Source organism: Olea europaea, unplaced genomic scaffold (genome assembly GCF_002742605.1).
Source record: "Olea europaea var. sylvestris unplaced genomic scaffold, O_europaea_v1 scaffold2107, whole genome shotgun sequence".
In the NCBI taxonomy this organism is placed as follows: Eukaryota; Viridiplantae; Streptophyta; class Magnoliopsida; order Lamiales; family Oleaceae; genus Olea; species Olea europaea.
Window position 1 is genome coordinate 78,515 of NW_019239015.1, and position 6,897 is coordinate 85,411.

Here is a 6,897-nt window from a genome sequence, read left to right on the forward strand (position 1 = left end):
TAAAGGAGGTCAAATGGGTGCTCATTTTCAGCCATATGGATATATAATATTTAGAATCTTTTTAATTATACATTTCATAAATTTTTATTAAAATTTAATAATTAGTTAAGCTCAACACGGGCACATCATACGCTAGAATAATTATTTTATTTTATTCTATATGAAAACTCAACCAATAAGAAAAAGAATAGTGTATTACTGCATGACACGTTGGGACATACTACATAGCGATAAAGGTTTGTTGCTGACCGGATCAACCGGTGAACTTGGCCACATTTGAGTGGACAAAAAATCCTACGACATCGTCTCCAGGCTGTTGGATGAGCTGACACTGGGCCCACACAAATTCCATCGTGTCCACGTATTTATATTATTGCACTCCACTAATCCCGCTACTGGAATTAAAGAAAAAAGAGAAAAAGTTGGACAAAATACAGTCATTTTCAACTTTTTGGTGTGGTCGGACGAACTTGCCCCCTAGTATTTACATATTGGACATAAGCCTCGTTTGGCATCCTTTAAAAGTTTAAATCAACTATTTTTCTGAATACTCATTTTTTAACAACACATTCAGACAATAAAATATTCTGTACGTAAATTCATTTTTTTTAGCCATACATTCTCCAGGAATTCACCATTCAAAACAATGTTTTTTCCTAAATAATGATCATCAAACAAGGACCGAGATTGTCCCTTTATAGATCATTTATGAATTTTTATTTTACAATAAAAAGCTTTAAAATGATTTTTGCTCATTCATATTAACTTAACACTAAAATAATTATGGATATTCTCATTCACCGTCCTCGAACAATACTACTTGTTGCACTTGGATCCCCATTCATATTTTGTTTGAGATTAGATAGGTGAGGGCATGGTCCAGTTCGGTTCTAACGAGAATCGAATCGGATCTGAAAATTTCGGGTATTTAGTAAAGACAAATGTATTATATAAAATTTCCACCGAAAATGTTTGAAACCTTAAAATTTTAGATCGACGTAATAGAACGTTGTCATCTTTTGAGGGAAAATAATTTTTGGGTCTAGTTACATCACTGTTGCAATTTGGAAAACTATAATATTTAATACAGAGAACCATAGACACAATCAGGGGATGTAGATCTAATGGTAGAGCGCTCGCTTTGCATGCGAGAGGCACGGGGTTCAATCCCTCGCATCTCCAAGCACCAAAACTAATATTGATCATGGTTTTCTTTTCTTTTATAAATTCTGTAAAATATGGAACGATCACATATACTTGTCAAATTCTCTCCACATTTTTGTTAATTTTATTTTTTTATTGGACTATCTCTAAGAGGATTTCTTGTTTTATTATATACAAATTGATGCCTATTACTAATATTAAAGACACGGGTAATATCTAGCAAATTAACAACAATTAATGATGTAGAAGTGGAACTATGAACATCTAATTCATTTTACATGTAACTTGTCAGTCATTTGATTCAATGTAACACTTTTAATAAATACTAGTGACGGGCTGTGCATTGCACGTGTAATAGGTAATTTAGAATTCGGTCTTGTGGTATCTTAATGGAAAAGAAGACCTGATTAGAAGGATGTTTACATTAGATTATATAAAATGTGTCCACAAGTGGTTACATTGGCAATAGTAATATGAAGTACAAAAGAGAGTTCTGAAGTGCCATACACTGATATGTACATGCCGTATTTGGGTACATGGTTTCTAATATGTTAATATGGACAATGAACAAAATTTAGTATGGTAGATAGAGATGCTAGGAATTAAGTTTGTTGGATTGTGGACATAAGTGTGCAAATGAAATACAAAATATGTATTTTTCAGGTCTTCAACAACTACTCTTGCTTCTGTTTTTTGTTTGCATGTTTGGGAGCTTCATGTGTAGTGCTTGGTTGTGTGATGTTGGTAGGTAACTGGTTGTCATCTTGGAGGTGTGAGTCGAGGATGAAGATGACTTCATATGGTGCCTTGTTAGTGATTGTCTCTATATTTACTATTTTGATGTATACGATGTGCTCACGTGCAGTCGTTGCTAGAATTGTAGAGCTACTCTCCATATGTTCCTGTTGGGATATTCATTAGAAGTAGTTCATAGTATATTTATTGGAGAGAAACAAATAATAGGCAGAAAAATGAAATTTTGAGATAGTTACCTTAGAACTTTGTTTCATCAATTCTGTAGCTCGACATTTGAGGAATGTTTCAGCCGATTTTTCAATAATTGATGCTGTGATTGAGCCTGTGGTGTCCTGTAATTGAACGATTGCTCTTGCTTTGTTAGAGTATAGGTGGAATCACTGTCAGTGTTTTGGGATATATTTGATTATCATTAGATGATGAATAATGCATCTATTTATGTAAATGATGTACTTGTGACACGAATATAATCTGACCTTGGAATCGATGTAGCGTAGTTGTCCTTGCAAAGTCTACAAAAATAAGTTTCGTTTACAGCTACACTTGTAGATTTGTTGCAACTGTCACATGATAGATACCATAGTGCTTGGTCTATATAAGCTAATGTGACATTTGCTCTTGTTCAGAAGTGTCGTTGTTGTAACGTGTACAGTAACATATGTAAAATATATATAATGTAAAATGTAAGTGAGAAGGTGTACCATCTGTTGTAGCTGTTTGACGTTGACTAACTTTTCTTCTGGTGGGCAAGAAATTGTGGTAGATGTGGGAAAGATATAAGCTTTTCTTGTCACGATGTCATTTACTATGATGATGTTCTACTCCAGCCTGATGTTCGAATGAAATTGTTAGAAGTAAATAAGGGAATTATGAGTAATAATTACAATATATATAAGTATATAAATGGAAAAATGAAAGAATGTACCAGTACTTTAGTTCTTGAACTTGCTCAAATGGGGGATTAATGAGTATTGATGAGTTCATTTTTGTAGAGACGGATATTCCTAAATAGAGAGTGAAATGAGTTTTTGTATGTTAGGTCTAAATTCATATGTTTTCATGTGATTGTATACAAGGAGGAGTCAATTTACCATTGAAAGAAGTTACTCTTAATCTGTTGCTCACAACAATTAGTTTTTTGGTGATTGTGTTGGGGATGGTATTACATTCATTTGCAACGAAATTGTCCCACATCTGAAGCATGTGTGTTTCGAACCTGTAATGTTTCAAATTGTATTTGATATGTAATAACTAAAAAGAGTTAATTTGGGGTTGGCAATAGTAAATGTGTGATAAAAGTAAATGTTTTACCTTTCGTTCATGAGAATGACATCTTGTATTGTTGATTGGTTGTCACGAATTTGAATTACTCTTTTGGGAAAGATGTCGACTGCTATTCCAATGATGCCTACAAGAAATAATATGGGTTAGTAATGAGTATAGGTGTAATTTATATTTAAGATAGAAGAAATGAAGTGTAAGATGTTAATGGGATTGCAATTACTTATTTCTGTATTTGTATTCATGTACTGCTGAAGATTTTCGAATGATATGAAGTTGTAAGTTGATGAAAGGAGGGAGTTAAATTGTTCGTCAACTTCAATGACGTTGGTTTTGCATTGATTGTCCATCGGATGTCACCAAGTTGGGTTCTATAGTATGCATTTGTTTCTTTAACTTGTGCATTTGAGATGAGGTATGTTTTGTGTGGTAGTAACGTGTCTTCGAAAGCTGTGATGGAGCTATCGAATAACGTGGCTTGAACTTTGTTCCCCTGCATAAAAACTAAGTTAAAGTGTGTTTTATAAGGTAGGGTAGAGAATAATTTTAAGATAATGGAAAAAATTTTGGGATTTGGAAATGAGGATGTTAATCTTGAATAATATATTGCGCTTTTGTGGTTTGTGATATAATGTATATCTTATGATTGAATTAGGAATGCTAGCTTCAGTTTTTGGTGGTGGAATATGTATTATTTGATGCCCTTTTCTATGAAGAATTTCTCTATTACTGGAAAAGAAAATGGAGGACAGATTGTCAAGAATGCAAAAACTATTGAAGGCCCACATGATATGAGTTCATAGAATATCTTGTACCTAGAGTTGTTAAGGAAGGTGTTACAGAGATTGTTAAAGAATCTTGATTATAAATCACCTAGTTATTGTTTACAAAGCATTTTCATAGTCGAGACAATGTTCAAAAATTTCAGCAGAGTATTATTGGCAGTAAGAAGAAATTAGATACTAAAGGTAGAGTTCCAACCAATGGAGTAGTAAATCCTGGATAAACTTTTGTAGTGCCATATTTTTTATTTTCATGTTTGTGTCAAGACAACTGGTGATAATTTAAATCTTTGACAGAGTATATGATATGCGGTTGAAGACGCTCATTCTTGATTTGGTATGTATTTTTCATGTGATTGCATTAGAGAATGATTAATTATGTCCATTGGTTCATGGTTAAAAACGTCTAGATTGTTTCTAGAGATATGAGTTTCATGAATATGCAGTTATTAAAGTTGCATGCATTTAAATTTGTATTATCTCCTTTTAGTTAAGTTCCCAAATCTTTTTCACAATTTATTATATTCAAAGTTTCAAATAAAGAAACTTAAATTATGTGAGAAGAGTTACCTTAGGATCCATTAACCAAATGTGTTGGTATTTCAATGGACTGTTTCTAGCTTTGGTGAGAGAACTTTTTTCTGAAACTACTACCTTTACACTCTAGCTAGATTCTCCAGGTTTGATGTCAGGTATAAGTTTGTATTCTATGGCCATATCTATCTACAAAGAATTCAATTTGATTAGTAGATGACAATTGTTAGAAATATAATAGTTAAAACAAAACACAGATATAGAAAGATATATGGAATGATGTTTTTGAAAATGTTTGCAATTAATGTATGCTGTTGTTGTATGGGAGAAAAGGATTACAAAGATGAAGAGCAAGGAGCAGATGATGCTAGAGAAGATAAAGTGGATGAAGGTTTTACTTGATGGCCTATATGTATGCTGAGAGATCGGTGGTAGGGTTAGCAACGGTTCGATTATGAGTCGGTTCGACCAAAACCATAACCGCACTTCCAATTTTTTGACCATACCATAACCACGTAAATCGGTTCGGTTCGTATCTCGGTTCGGCACGGTTTGGTTCGTTTAATAACCACGAAAATAAATTATTTTTATAGGTTCATCCGTCAAATTGATATAAAATAATTTATGAAAAAAGTCAATGAAGACAAAAACACAATATTCTAAACGAAAATGCAAACATTATCTAAATTTTCAATTGTAAAATACAAATTTAACAAACAATCTTATAAATATAACAATACTAAATTTTTCCTTCATTCTTAATTGTTGCGCATCGAAATTACCTGATTCATTCTTCTCCACAAGTTTTACTAGCATAGATCAATACTCAAAGTTGATTCATATATAGTAAATAAGAAATGTAAATAGAGAATACAACAATACTACCTATTCTAGAATGGTCTTAACTAAGATTTAAATAAAAAAAATGTACCTCTTCATCAGCTTCCTTCTCGCTAAACGTTGCACAAACTCTAGAGTATGATGAAGAAGTATAATTTTCTGCACACAATAGAAAAAAATTAACAATAAAAGGAGCCGTGAGTGAGTTTGTAGTCTGTGGAGAGTAGGGTTTGCATTTATTTACAGTCATACTAATGCTATTATTATGGGCTAATAATAAGTGGGTTGGTCGGCTGAGTCATGTAGATGTAATGGGGGGATTTTGTTTTGGGTTAGATAGAAAAGTAGTGTAAAACTCAATAATCAATTTAATTGGTTTTTGTTTGTTTTTTTTTTATATGCGGGTAATCGGTTCGGTTTCGGTTCAACGGCGTAAATACCATACCTGCACCGCCACGAACCGGTTCATAAAAATAAAAATCATATCCGCCCCATTGCACCATCGGTTCGATATTTTTCGCCCCATTCGGTTCTGTTAACCGCGATTTTCGATTTTGAAGGTTTAAATTGCCATCCCTAATCGATGGCAGTGGAAACTGACTAAAGTTTTAGAATGAATGGTGAGGATGATATATTTCTATTTGAATAGAGCTTGGGAAATTCTCAGTGGCAGGCAAGAAGTTTGGTTACTGTCATAAGCAAAGGTTTCTAGGGAATGGTTGTGGGAAGTGGGTTGCCAAGTGGTGACAGTATAATTTTTTTTTTTTTTTTTGATACCCAGGTATCCCAACTTCGCCAGACTAAATCCTGGACCTCTAGCCACCGGCCCCTCAGTGACTCGAGGAGGTAAATTGCAGGTTATGCCCTTATTGGCTCTCAGGTTCCCACTTGGTTTATACTTTTGGCCCCAAGAGAATCCTCTTCACTGCGTTGATCAGGAATCGAACTCTTCACGTTGAGGTTGCAAGCCGACCATAGTGATTGTTCCACCAACTCGGATGTGCCCTGGGGGGCGTGACTGTATAATTTTTTGCAGGGACGAGGTGTTGCTTTACTGAAAATTAGTTGTTTAGTGAAGCAAATATATATTTATCTAAAATAAAAGAGAGTCTGTGGTTAAACATGTCTGTAAAAACACAATAAATAAGATATTCAATCAATAATGGAGCCTACTCAGTTGTCCTCTAAATATAATAAAGGAAACTCAAAAAGATTTCTTCCTGTGGGTAGTACCAGAGTTTCTTCTCTCGCTTTACCTTTCGTCTTCTTACTTCTAATAACAATGATGTTGATGTGGTCGTTAATTTTGCATGAATTACTTAGGGTTGGATCTTATGATTTCTAGTCTCTCATGGTTTTTATTCTTTCACAAATTCCTAGTGCATAGAAAGTAATGAACGTGTAGATGCTGTCAGCATGTCCAACTTGTGGTATTGTGTTATCCTAATAGAGAAAAAAAAGTCAATGAGAACTCATTTGAAGATTAGAAAAAAAAAACTGGAATAAGAAATTCAGATTTAATTCCAAAGACAATATGGCA